The 13328-nt window shown below is 42.9% G+C and overlaps 1 long non-coding RNA gene across 1 annotated transcript; it reads left to right on the top strand.

Annotated features, from left to right (window-relative positions):
- The first annotated feature begins 6603 nt into the window (after window positions 1–6603).
- On the top strand, window positions 6604–11630 carry LOC122465121. The gene is made up of 4 exons (XR_006289701.1): window positions 6604–6659; window positions 7615–7769; window positions 8983–9031; window positions 11043–11630. It is a non-coding gene; the product is annotated as an uncharacterized LOC122465121 (long non-coding RNA).
- Window positions 11631–13328: the final 1698 nt, after the last annotated feature.

Here is a 13328-nt window from a genome sequence, read left to right as displayed (position 1 = left end):
AGGATCCTTCCCTCTGTGCTCCATGCACAGAGTCCTATTTGCTCTTTCCATATGTTTCTGACAACAAGCTCTGCCCTGAGCTCACTGTGCTTCACCCCAAGGAGCGAACATATTGCAGCTCAACTCAGTGCATGTGAAATGTGCTTTGGAAGATTCCCTTTCCCTCCCCTCAGGGCCCTTCCGTGCTGTCACAGGCTCTTGCTAATTGGATACATCTGACCTGCCAGCATCTTTGAAAGGCTGCAGAGGATCCGTTTAAAGAAACACATTTGGTTTCACATTGAATTTACAGAGTGAAAGTTTTACCAGCTGGAAAGTTCTGAACCAAAGTTGATCTTTCCATGAGGAGCGAATAACAGATTGGATCCAGACCCTTCCTGGTTTCAGCTTTCCTCTTCACTTATTCCACTCATTACCTTTTGGAAAAAATGGCTATCGTAAATGCTAAACACCAGTGTCTTAGGTGTGAGTTAAAAAGACAAAATCAAACCCAACAACTCCAGCTTCTTGTTTATAAATGATCTTGAACTCAACTTCTCAGCTAACCACATAACAGACATATCTCATTGTGCTGTGTCCTCTTAGATGACGTGTCATAACACTGTGAAGTGTGTGATGGGATCCACACATAGAACCAGGCAGGAGACTTCTGCCAACACACTAAATAATAATCTGCACCGTTTGACTGTCACAGAGACTGATCCAAAGCCTATGGAAGTCATTGTAAAGACTCCCATTACCTTTAGTGGGCTTTGCATCAGACCATCCAAGCCTTTCTCTTGGGTGGATCTCAAAACACTTTATAGAGGGAAGAAAGTATCATTATTCCCACTTAACAAACGGGAAAGCTGAGGCCAGCATCTTGTCCCAGTCTCACAGCAGGTCAATAGCAAATCTCAGAATATAACCTAGATAGTCTCCTGACTCCCAGTCCTATCCATTAGGCAAGCGTTTTTCAGTCTTTTCTGATACCAAGGACCAGCTTGCTGCCTTCCTAAACTGTGCCAGGGAGATCTCAAGGACTGGCACCAGTCCATGGAGAAACACTGCATTGGACCATGCTTCATCCCCACTTTGCTGGCATGCCTGTGGAGAGAAGTACTTTTTATTTCAATCAATTGATCTGTAGTGAAATAAGTGCAGTGTATCTTAGAATTTATATTCCACATAGAAGGTTTAAGGAAACCAGGGTCAGAGAGGAACTATATAAGCACAAGGACTCCACTTAAACTGCACTTACGCTATAATTTAAGTAATATAGAGCAATAATGTGTATGTAAAGTTACTGAAAATGACACACATAAAAATAAGCATTAAACTACACAGATTTAAAGATGAGGAACGATTACAATAATATTAACACATATAAATACATTCGTGGCATAGTGTCCTGGTCACTGCAGTTGCAGAAGACTGCAGGCTTAACTGAAGGCAATTAACCCATTTTTATTGGGAATTACTGACCCTTGGGTGGCAATTGCTGGGCTGATGAGGCAATTGGCTCAGTAATTGGGAGGCTGTATGTTTGGGAAGAACAGGGAGTGAACGGGAGCTCAAGAGGGTGATCAAGCCTAGGAGAGGAGAGAAAGCTGTGTGGAAGTCTCCTCCTGCTGTAAACCTGTGGTATGTTCTGTTGTGCTTTGAAACTGAAGATTAAGTGCACATGTAGTGAAAGACAAATAGTCCGCACATGCTTGTGACTAGGAGACTACAAGAACAGGCTAGACAGTGGTACTTGCAGGCGAGGTGAAGGGATGCCCTGTGACAGCACCATCTGTGCAATATGGAGGTTTTTAAGTATGTAAGAAACAAAAGAAATCCTAGTAATGAGATAGTCCCATCACTAGAGGGAGGGTTACAGTTGTTAATGATGATGCAGAAAAGGCAGCAGTGTTCAATAAATATTTCTGTTCTGTATTTGGAAAGAAGCAGGATGATATTTTTGTATCATGAGAATGATGAAGTATTTTCCAGTTCATTAATAACGAAGAAGGATGTTAGACAACATCTACTAGGGATAAACACTTTTAAATAATTAGGCCTAGATAACTTGCACCCAAGAGTTTTAAAAGAGTTGGCTGAGGAGACCTCTTTGCTGCTGATGTTCATTTTAAAAAAATCTTGGAATACAGGAAAATTCCAGAAGATTAGAAAAGCGCTAATGTTGTGCCAATGTTCAAAAAGGGTGAGTGGGATGACCCAGGTCTCTACAGACCAGTTAGCCTAACATCAGTTCTGTGCAAAATAATAGAAAACAGGATACAGGATACAGATAAATCCGATACAGGATTTAACTGATAAAGAATTAAAGGATAGGAATATAATTAATGCCTGTCAACATGGCTTTATGGAAAATAGGTCTTATTTAATTCTTTGGTGTGATTACAAGTTTGGTTGACAAAGGTAACTGTAGCTGTAACATACTTACACTTTTGTAAGGTATGTGACTTAACACTGCACAACATACTAGCTAAAAAATTAGCACTATACAATATCAAAAAATCACATCTTAAATAGATTAAGAACTAACTAGCTGATAGTTTTCAAAAAGCAGTTGCCAATGGGGAATCATCATCAAATCGGGGTGTTTCTAGTGGGGTTCCACAGGGAGCGGTACTAGATCCAATGCTATTCAACATGATCTGAAAGTAAATATAAAATCACTGCTGATAAGATTTGCAGATTACATGAAGATTGGCAGAGTGGTAAATAATGATGATACCCACCTGCGGAAGTGAAGAAACAGATTGATAGAGCCAGAAGAGTTCCCAGAAGTCACCTACTACAGGACAGGCCTAACAAAGAAAATAACAGAACACCACTAGCTGTCACCTTCAGCCCCCAACTAAAACCCCTCCAACGCATTATTAAGGATCTACAACCTATCCTGAAGGATGACCCAACACTCTCACAAATCTTGGGAGACAGGCCAGTCCTTGCCTACAGACAACCCCCCAACCTGAAGCGAATACTCACCAACAACCACATACCACACAACAGAACCACTAACCCAGGAACCTATCCTTGCAACAAAGCCCGTTGCCAACTGTGCCCACATATTTATTCAGGGGACACCATCACAGGGCCTAATAACATCAGCCACACTATCAGAGGCTCGTTCACCTGCACATCCACCAATGTGATATATGCCATCATGTGCCAGCAATGCCCCTCTGCCATGTACATTGGTCAAACTGGACAGTCTCTACGTAAAAGAATAAATGGACACAAATCAGATGTCAAGAATTATAACATTCATAAACCAGTCGGAGAACACTTCAATCTCTCTGGTCACGCAATCAGAGACATGAAGGTCGCTATCTTACAACAAAAAAACTTCAAATCCAGAGTCCAGCGAGAAACTGCTGAATTGGAATTCATTTGCAAATTGGATACTATTAATTTAGGCTTAAATAGAGACTGGGAGTGGTAAGTCATTATGCAAGGTAGCCTATTTCCCCTTGTTTCCCCCCCCCGCCCCCAGACGTTCTGGTTAAACTTGGATTTATGCTGGAAGTGGCCCACCTTGATTGCCATGCACAGTGTGGGGAGAGTGGTCAGTTTGGATGAGCTATTGCCAGCAGGAGAGTGAGTTTGTGTGTGTGTGTTTGGGGGGGGGTGAGAAAACCTGGATTTGTGCTGGAAATGGCCCACCTTGATTATCATGCACATTGTAGGGGGAGTGGTCACTTCGGATGAGCTATTACCAGCAGGAGAGTGAGTTTGTGTGAGTATGGGGGTGGGGGAGTGAGAAAACCTGGATTTGTGCTGGAAATGGCCCACTTTGATTTTCATGCAGGTTGTAGGGAGAGTGGTCACTTTGGATAGGCTATTACCAGCAGGAGAGTGAGTTTGTGTGTGTGGTTTTTGAAGGGGGGTGAGGGGGTGAGAGAACCTGGATTTCTGCAGGAAATGGCCCACATTGATTATCATATGCATTGTGAAGACAGTGGTCACTTTGGATGGGCTATTACCAGCAAGAGAGTGAGTTTGTTGTGGGAGGGCGGAGGGTGAGAAAACCTGGATTTGTGCTGGAAATGGCCCAACTTGATGATCACTTTAGATAAGCTATTACCAGCAGGAGAGTGGGGTGGGAGGAGGCATTGTTTCATGGTGTCTGTGTATAAAATGTCTTGTGCGATTTCCACAGCATGCATCCGATGAAGTGAGCTGTAGCTCACGAAAGCTCATGCTCAAATAAATTGGTTAGTCTCTAAGGTGCCACAAGTCCTCCTTTTCTTTTTGCGAATACAGACTAACACGGCTGTTACTCTGAAAGATGACAGCGCAGTCATCCAGAGTGATCTGGATTGTTTGGTAAGCTGGGCCCTTTCAAACAAAATTAATTTTAATGCAGCCAAATGCAAAGTTACACGTCTAGGAACAAGGAATATAGGCCATATCTACAGAATGGGGGACTGTATTCTGGAAAGCAGTGACCCTGTAAAGGATCTAGGGGTCACAGTGAATAAGCAACTCAAAATGAGCTCTCCGTGCGATGCTATGGCAAAAAGAGCTAATGTGATCCTTAGATGTTATACAGGGGAGTAGTGAGTAGAGGTAGGGAGGTGATTTTACCTCTGTATAAGGCAGTGGTGAGACCTGTACTGGCAGACTGCATCCAGTTGTGGTGTCCATTTTAAAGGATGTTGAAAAATTGGAGTGGGGGCAGAAAAGAGCCACCAAAATGATTTGAGAGCTCGGAGAAAATGCCTTACAGTGAGAGACTTAGAGCTCAATCTGATTAGCTTATCAAAAAGCAGATTGAGGGGTGATTTGATTACAGTGTGTAAATACCTTCTTGGGGAGAGAATACTGGGGTACTAAAGGGCTCTTTAATCTAGCGGAGAAAGGCCTAACACGAACCAATGGCTGGAAGCTGCAGTCAGACAAATTCAAATTAAAAACAAGGCACACATTTTTAAGAGTGAGGGAGATTAACCATAGGAACAAGAGAAGTGGTGGATTCTCCATCTCTTGATGTCTGCAGGACTGGATGCCTTTCTGAAAGAGCTGCTTTAGCCAAACATAAGTTATAGTTATGGGGCTCATTACAGAGATAACTGCATGCAAGTTATCAGAGGTCAGATTAGGTGATTTAATGGTCCCTTCTGGCTTTAAACTCTAAGCAACTATGAATCTGACACTGAAAGCTGCCCTGACTGCTGGTGTCTCCGAGGAGGATGGCACTGTAAACACTGCCTGACCTCCCATGGGGTATGGCTGCTCCCATTAGTGCAGGAGTGAATCAAGCTACTATCTGGAGCATGGTACCTTAGCGGCTGAGACTTCGCATTAGCTGAACTAGTTAAAGATGGGCTCAAACCAAAATCCAGATTTGAGCTTTGTGGCTCGGGCTCATCTCTAGCATCAAGGGAAGCCACAAGCCAAGCAGGTGTGTTGTATCTGTTTTGCATGCATGGGTTTATTTTGTTTAGCTTCTGTTTTGAACAGAAATACTTGCCCAAGGCGGGAACCTTCTTGGAGGAGAGCTCCTTGCCTACGGCTGACACCGAGCATTCGATTGGGAACACTACTCCTGCTCCTTCATCATAGAGAGATCAGCTTTGCTGCTTCAGTCTGGCTCCCCAGTGCTGATTTCTCCTTGCTTCACTCAAAAGCAGCATTATAGGAGAGTGCAAACAGGGCCTGATCTAAAGCCTATTAAAGTCAATGGGAGCCTGTCCGTCTTTGGATCAGTCCTGTAGTGAATGAGAAAAAAGGATGGGGAGGGGCCAGAAAGCAAGAATGAAGGGGAACAGAAAGCAAAGTGGAGGCAGTGTGGTCTACTGGTTAGGTCACATGACTGGGAAGCTCTAGATCTAGGCTCCATTCCAGGCTATGATACTGACTCACTGTGTGGCCTGTTAGGACACTTTATCAATCAGTTCTTTAGTTACTGCCATCTGTGAAATGGGGACAATAGTACTTCCCTATCTCTCAGGGGTTTGGGAGTCTAAATACGTTCATGTTTCTAACGTGCCCTCATGGAAGGCACTGTACAAGTGCTATGTATTATCATGTCTATACGGATGAGGCAGAAAATCTCTCGACTGCAACAAGGAGCAGGACTGGAGGGTCAAGTGTCACTTCCTTTCAGTTGGTTGGGCCTGTTGGTTGTAAGGTTTTTAAATTGAGTGAATTCATTACAGAGGTGCACCTGAAGGGAGGAAGGAATTAATCACAACCTCCAATCAATAGCATCCACTAATGAATCATTTTTCTCAGTGAAGTTCTGTGTAATATTGCAAAGCTGCAAGGAGGTGGGGTGTGGCGTTGATCAATACCATTTGCTTTCACTGAATCCATCAGGAAAATCATCGGTTTGAACAAACCAGACTGCACAGCATGGAGATTTCCCTTGGAACTGCCTTTAATAAAGGGTCACTTCTGAATTAACCCTGTTATAAATATAAAGGGAAGGGTAACCACCTTTCTGTATACAGAACTATAAAATCCCTCCTGGCCAGAGGCAAAACCCTTTCACCTGTAAAGTGTTAAGAAGCTAAGATAACCTTGCTGGCACCTGACCAAAATGACCAATGAGGAGACAAGATACTTTCAAAGCTGGAAGGGGGCGGGAAACAAAGGGTCTGCCTGTCTGTGTGATGCTTTTGCCAGAAACAGATCAGGAATGCTCTTCATAACTCCTTAAGTTAGTAAGTAATCTAGCTAGAAATGCGTTAGATTTCCTTTTGTTTAATAGCTAGTAAAATAGCTGTGCTGAATGGAATGTATATTCCTGTTTTTGTGTCTTTTTGTAACTTAAGGTTTTGCCTAGAGGGATTCTCTATGTTTTGAATCTGATTATCCTGTAAGGTATTTACCATCCTGATTTTACAGAGGTGATTCTTTTACTTTTTCTTTAATTAAAATTTTTTTTTTAAGAACCTGATTGCTTTTTCATTGTTCTTAAGATCCAAGGGTTTGGGTCTGTGTTCACCTATGCAAATTGGTGAGGATTTTTATCAAGCCTTCCCCAGGAAAGGAGGTGTAGGGCTTGGGTGGATATTTTGAGGGGAAGACATCTCCAAGTGGGCTCTTTCCCTGTTCTTTGTTTAACACGCTTGGTGGTGGCAGCATAGGGTTCAAGGACAAGGCAAAGTTTGTACCTTGAGGAAGTTTTTAACCTAAGCTGGTAAGAATAAGCTTAGGGGGTCTTTCATGCAGGTCCCCACATCTGTACCCTAGAGTTCAGAGTGGGGAAGGAACCTTGACAAACCCTAAAAAGATTCTGAGGTTTGTTTGGGGTAAAAACCTAGAAGCTGAGATATTATCAAATGATCCAACCCTCAGGTGTCTGGGAAATGGATTAGCTAGATGTTAGAAGAGGCATTCTCTGGAGATTTCTGGTTCTCTGTTCTGCTTAGGCTTTTAGACTGCACCATTGCATCTAAAGGGCTTCCTGATTCTAGTCCTAAACAGGGAACTGCCAAGAGGACTTTTTTTTTTCCCCCCCAATATTTAATCATTTCTGCTTCCAGTCCCAACCACAGCTAGGAAATGCTGAGAACTACAAAAATGAAAAGCAATGTCACTGGAGCATTTTAAAAATTCTAAATGATTTGGGTTTGATTTTTGACTAAAGGTTTAAGTCTGTTCTTATTTGTATAGCTGAACCAGTACGCCCAGCTCACTTCACAATGGGAGGTCATTGCAACAAACATGCCCCATGCGCAAACAGGCTGGCCAGGTTGTGGAGGAGAAATGGATGGAGACAAAGGAACCTATCAAAGGCAGACCAGGCTGAAGTGCGGAAAGGCTCCTAGGTGTGTTAAGCTCCAACCAAACTTTGGTTGGTTGTACTTGGATTTCTATAGTTATTGCTGTTGCAGGAGAAAGGTATGGGCTGGGTGGGGGATCTACAAGGTGGAAAAGCAAATAATGGCTGGAAGGTCTCCAAAGAGGTGTACGTTTTCAGATTTCCCTTGGAAAGCTGAATTCAGGGTTTTTTCTCTCTCTCTCTCTCTCTCTCACACACACACACACACACACACACACACACACACACTGCCTGCCAGCTTCTCCCCTTTTACTCCAGCTCTCTTCAACGTCTTTGCATTGTTTCTCCAAGAAACAATGGTGGGGCAATGGGTGGCACAAAAACGTTTCACAGGCCCAAAATGCTAAGCCTGACTCAGCTTGTTAAAATGTTCAACTGTCCCTGGGGCTGGGACTGAGCTGACTCAGGCAGCTGCTGTGTGCAGCTGCCACAGACGCTACCACCAGGACTCCCCTCCTGTAAACCCTACCAGTGCCAGTGGGAGTGCCTGGGGAAATCACTACATACACGTAACCTCTCCATTCCCATGGCTGCTGACTGCTCCTGCGACTCATGTGGCCAAGGACACCCACCTGCCACCACCACTACTGCGGGGCTACCTAGAGGAGCCTCCACGAGGTTATGGCGAGGGGAGTGCATGTTGGATCGAGAGGTGCAGAGCCAGCAGCGGAAGAAAAGATGGTGCATGAATATGGAGTGGCTGGAATGTTTTACACAAAATGTCACTGATGGAGGCAGAATATTTTTACAGAAGCCCCTTGCTCAAATTTTGGCAGCTGATCACTGGTTGCACTTGAAAGAAAATGCATCGGTCGTGTGCTAGAGCTATTTTTGGTGAACATATGGTGCTCAGTTATGCAGCCACATCATACAGGCAGCTCCCTGTGACCTCAAGGGCTGTTGCTTGTATGCAACAACTCCCTCATCAGCCCTTTGGTGTCAGAATTGGTGCAGTATTAATTGAAAAACGAATGCTTCCTTGAAAAGTGAAATATTTGCTGCCAGAACTTCCCAAATTCTAGCGTCACAGCTTTGTCAACATGATGAGATTTCCCTGTAGCTGACATCCTGCTTTAACCCGTTTGTATTTTCCTTGCAAAATTGTGAAAGAAGTTCCAGTTCACCAGCTCCCACTGACAGTTCAAGAAGTCTAAGGGGAGTTTGGATGAATGTTTAACTGGTCCAAATCATTCTTCCAGCTGATGGAGTGCCCTGTGGTCAATAATGCAGTATTCTCAGGACCAGCTGGTAAGTGATTAAAGGGCTGTTAGTTTAGTTTAGGCCCAACATTTAGATTTTGCAAAAATACGGGAAGGGGAGGAATTACAAAACCCTGATAGAGATCAGATGTGTTGCATTCATTAATTAAACAGTCATAAAAAAATTCTTTTTTAATTTAAAGATCCTACTGCAATGTTGGAATCACAAATGCTGCAGAGTTATACAGGAGATCATGGGAACCAGAAAGTGAAAATAACTATGGTCAGAAAGTGAAATTGACCACTCTAGTTTCATGCCCACCCTGGCTGACCTGCAGAACATAAACCAATAGTTCAAATTGTAAAAAGGCTGATTCACCGGTGTTCACCTAATTTAATGTCTATTTTTACATTCCACTGGATTTATACTGATGTGACTCCACTAAACCAGTGTAAAACTGGTGAATCAGGCCCCCAGGTAAGTCTTTCACTGTGAATAACCTATTAGGTTATAACACTAATAGTAAGTAACACAGATAAGGGAAAATCTTTTTTTATTTTCCTGCTCAATGTGAATTTATATTGACAGTGTTCCCTTAAGTTATGGGAGAATTTTGTATGATGTATTATTTAAAATGTTATCATGTTCATTAATATTTTCAAATTGTGCTAAACCCCATGTGCATCATTACACAGGTGAACAATAAACAATCATACATTAAGCAAACTCAACGTAATCTGAAGAAGCCTGTTATTGTATTTTAGGATTAGATACACACACTGCCTCTCACTAAGTTCACAGCCCGGCCTTATCAAGCTCTTACAAAAGCCCTTGAGAGTGAGACTCAGAGTGTCCATTATATTGCTCTGTCTGGCAATAAACATGTGGAGGGGAAATCAGTGTAAAACATCGTGTGAACATGAAAGAAAAGGAAAAAATAAACTACTCATCATGCACTCAAACAACAAGGATTCAAATAATCAGCATATCCCACCTGCTCCTCAGAACCCTCAAATCTCGTTTAGATTCAGACAAAAAATACAGCAAGTTGAAAGGATTTGACCAGTCTAATTCTGGGGGTGGAATGGTTCTCAGCAAACACCTGCTTCCCTCAGGGGCCAAATCCAACCAATATTCAGCCTAGCCCAGTCAGACAGAAAAGACCCTTCATTACACCAGATGATGTCATCTGTGGGAGGAAAAAAGAGAATTAAAGCAGGATGCACTATAGCCTCAAGGTACAAACAGAAACCTCCAAGAGCAAATCCCCAAATGTAGACTAATGCCATCTATTCCATAAAGTCCCTATTTGTAGGAACAAAGAGAACAGGCAGTAACTACTGTTTCCATAGGGTTCCATAGTTCCTCATGAAGGGAACGGGAATGAAGCAGAACATAAATGCCTCCCTCTGTTAGGTCCATAATTTAAAGCCTGTTTCTGCTCTCACTTACACCCCTGTAAATCCAGGAGTATTTCCACTGACATTAATAGTTACACCAGTGTAAAACCAGGGACAGTAAATTAGGCCATTAGTCATTACTCTCGGTGTAGGTTGCCTGAGTTAACCATTGTTTTCCAGCACAAAGCCATCACACCATAATCCCGTGTTTGCATCATGATGATGTCTTGATATTGCATCATCATGCTATCCTGCAACAGCACAGTGTCATTGTCAGAAACTTGGCAGGAGGCACGCCAGCACTGCCAAATCTGAGACTGGTGGCAACCATAGTCTCCAGAGTGTCCATGTCCATTACTGTTTAATGAAGTCTCTATTCTGCGTGCTGAACACACAATTGAGCTTCTTCTGAGAACAGGAGAATACATGTCTGGCCAGTAAATTTTACCTGAGGTCAAACAGATTATAGCCTTGGAAAGGCCCCCTGTCAATCTAGCATCCTGCTTCTCTAGAGACAAACTAAGTATGACCTCCCCAGGAAAAGCTGTTCTTCTCTTTCAGGAGGTTAGGATATGACACTCATCAGAATAGAAACTAATTCAAGAGCCCTGAAAAGTGAGAACTTTCTTGCATGTTTTAACCAGGAATATATGTTACAGATTTTCAGGTCCTCCCGTAATCTGCTTGATAGATATTGCTCAACAACTTGTCAACTTTTGGACCTGACAGACCCCATGACTTGAGTCTGAAAGATACAGAAGGATTTGCAGGCCCTGGGAGAAATGAAGCAGTGTTGGAGCCTTGCAGAATAGAGAGAAGTGGACCCCCAAACTAAGTTGGATCCCAAATCTGCTGTCAAACCCCCCACACTGTGAATTTCTGAACCCACATCATATTCCTATCTCAGAATGTCCTGTTTTCCCAAAATGCATTTAATGAGCATCAGATTTCTCAGGGACAGCTTGGAGAAATACGTCTTAGAAAGTATTCTGCCAGCCGAGTGGGAGCCAGAACACCTGGGTTGTATTTCAAGCCTTTCCACTGAGTCACCGGGGCAAGTCACTTGCCACTTCTGTTCCTGTTGCCCACATGATTAATGGTGAAGATAATGCTTCCCGCTGTCACGGAGGAGTGGGGAGGTGCTGAGAGGATTTATTCAATAGTGCTTTTAAATGCTTTGAGATCATCCCATGGCTGCAAATGCAAATGATGATTATCCTTTACTTTTCTTGAATTAAAGACGTTTGCATGAGAACAAAAGAAGACGTTGCCTTTGCCTAATTTGCTCATTTTGATGACTATTCTGTTTTGAAAAGAATGACACTGATTTGAGCAATCAATGCTCTTTGTTCATCAGGGTATTTTCCCCTTTGTCCAGCAAATGATATTGATTATACACAGATCAGTGCCAATGAAAACAAAGAGATGGAGCTTGTGCTGGCTTGGCCCCAGCTGTTATAATCCACGGCAGCAAACCTGCTTCTTGTAAAACCCCTAATTTCAGAAGGATCCCAGGCCCTGCTGATTGAAATAGCATTTTCCCCAGCTCCCTCACCCTAGTGGAAACTAGGTAGCTCCAGGCCAGGCCAGGTTTTCTGTTTGTGCCAAGCTGTCTCCGCATGTGCCCTGGCATAGTCACGCCCTTGTGCTTTCATTGTAAAGCTCTGACCTCTCTGAGATAGACTGACCTCTTGGAGGACCTGAACAATATTGTTCCTAGTATTCATCTTGCTGCAAGGTGCCATGGAACTGCTTACTTGAGCTATTTCTGACCTGGCTGCTTCCCGCTCTGCTACATGCACCCAGTAAGAGGGAGCTTGTTTAGAGCACGGAGCCAGGAGTCTGAGGTCTAAAAAATGAGGAGTCCTTGTGGCACCTTAGAGACTAACAAATTTATTTGGGCATAAGCTTTGGTGGGCTACAACCCACTTCATTGGATGCATGGAGTGGAAAATACAGGAGCAGGTATAAATACATGAAAGGATGGGAGTTGTCTAAGGTCTGTTTCCCAGTTCTGCCATTTACTTGCTAAATGATCTTGGGGCACAATCACTTTAGTGCCTGGTCCTGCTCCACTTGAAGTCAAAGGCAACCTTCCTATTGACTTCAGCGGTTCAGATTCAGCCTTAAACTCTGGTTTCCCTGTCCGTGAAATGTGGAAATAATTCTTGCCTTTGTCACAAGAGAGTTGTGAGGATTGACTGATTATTGTCTGTAAAGAGTTTTGCAATCCTAAGGTGGGCAGCACTACAGAAATGCAAAATTATTGTAATGTGAACGTGTGTATGTATCCCTGCCTTCCTTGGACACTGAACTGCTCTGTAATGCTGACACCACGGCATAGACACCAACTCCGGGGGGGTTTCCAGGGCTGAAGTCTTGATTTCAGCTGCTACCGGATGCAGAAATTCCAAATTATTATACAGGAACAATTCTTGCAGTCTTTCCAATCAGCTGAAACCAGGCAATACTGGAAATCTAGCAAGAAAGCCTTTTCTTGGGATGTTTCAACCAGATTTCTTTACTGAAAGAGATGAATAGGTTCAAATACATACCTGGTAAAGTCTTAGCCTCAATGAAGTCAACGACAAAACTCCCCATTGATTGCAAATGGACAGGATTTCACCCAACAGCCAAATCTTTCAAGTTTCTTGTTGCTCATGCAAATGTTTATATATATATGTATATAGAAGGCTGACATTTTTAATGCATTGCTTGGCACAAATAGCATTGAAGCCAAAAATGAACACAAGGTTGCTGCACCCTCCAGAAGCTTAGTAGTTAAGGAACTGTAGCTGGAGAATTTGGGATTTTTAGAGACTAGTTTTGAGCCTTCGTACGTATAATGCAACCACTTAAGCATGTAAACAGGATTACATATGGTTTAAAAACGTGATTATTCATATAAAAACAAAAATACGACGTGGCAACTTAATCCTCTACTT

This window comes from Chelonia mydas, chromosome 3 (genome assembly GCF_015237465.2).
Source record: "Chelonia mydas isolate rCheMyd1 chromosome 3, rCheMyd1.pri.v2, whole genome shotgun sequence".
Lineage (NCBI taxonomy): Eukaryota > Metazoa > Chordata > Testudines > Cheloniidae > Chelonia > Chelonia mydas.
The sequence above is the reverse complement of the archived record's forward strand: the minus strand, read 5'-3'. Positions and strand labels throughout refer to the sequence as shown.